The sequence below is a fragment of the Alligator sinensis genome, unplaced genomic scaffold (genome assembly GCF_000455745.1).
Source record: "Alligator sinensis unplaced genomic scaffold, ASM45574v1 scaffold456_3, whole genome shotgun sequence".
Classification (NCBI taxonomy): Eukaryota; Metazoa; Chordata; order Crocodylia; family Alligatoridae; genus Alligator; species Alligator sinensis.
In genome coordinates this window covers 59,156-59,666 of record NW_005842211.1, presented here as the reverse complement: position 1 = coordinate 59,666, position 511 = coordinate 59,156, and positions in this window count along the sequence as shown.

Below are 511 nucleotides of genomic sequence, written 5' to 3'. Positions count from 1 at the left end.
AGCCGCATCGCCCACCGGTACCTGCTCGGCACCCTTGAGGCCTTTGGCTTCGGGCTGCTCTTCACCGCGGCGTACTGGGTCCTGTACCACGATGCCTCCGGCCTGCTCAAAGTGAACGGCGCGCTGTGCTCCCCGTTCCCCGTGCATTGCGGCATACACCAGGGCTGCCCCCTGTCGGGCATGCTGTACGCCCTGGCCGTTGAACCACTGCTGCACGCTCTGCAACGTCGCCTGACCGGCCTAGCCCTGCCACTGGCACCGGGCCCCACCACCAGCCCCCCGATCCGGCTGACAGCGTACGCGGACGACGTGACCATCTTCCTGGGCAGCCAGGAGAATGTGCGGGCCCTGGTGGATTACCAACGCGCCTACAAGCGCGCCGCGTCGGCCCGCATCAACTGGGGCAAGAGCGACACCTTCCTGCTCGGGATGTGGGCCGGCACGCCGCCTCTGGACCTGCCAGGAGGCCTTGCCTGGTGCCGGGAAGGCCTCAAAGCCCTGGGAGTGGTCC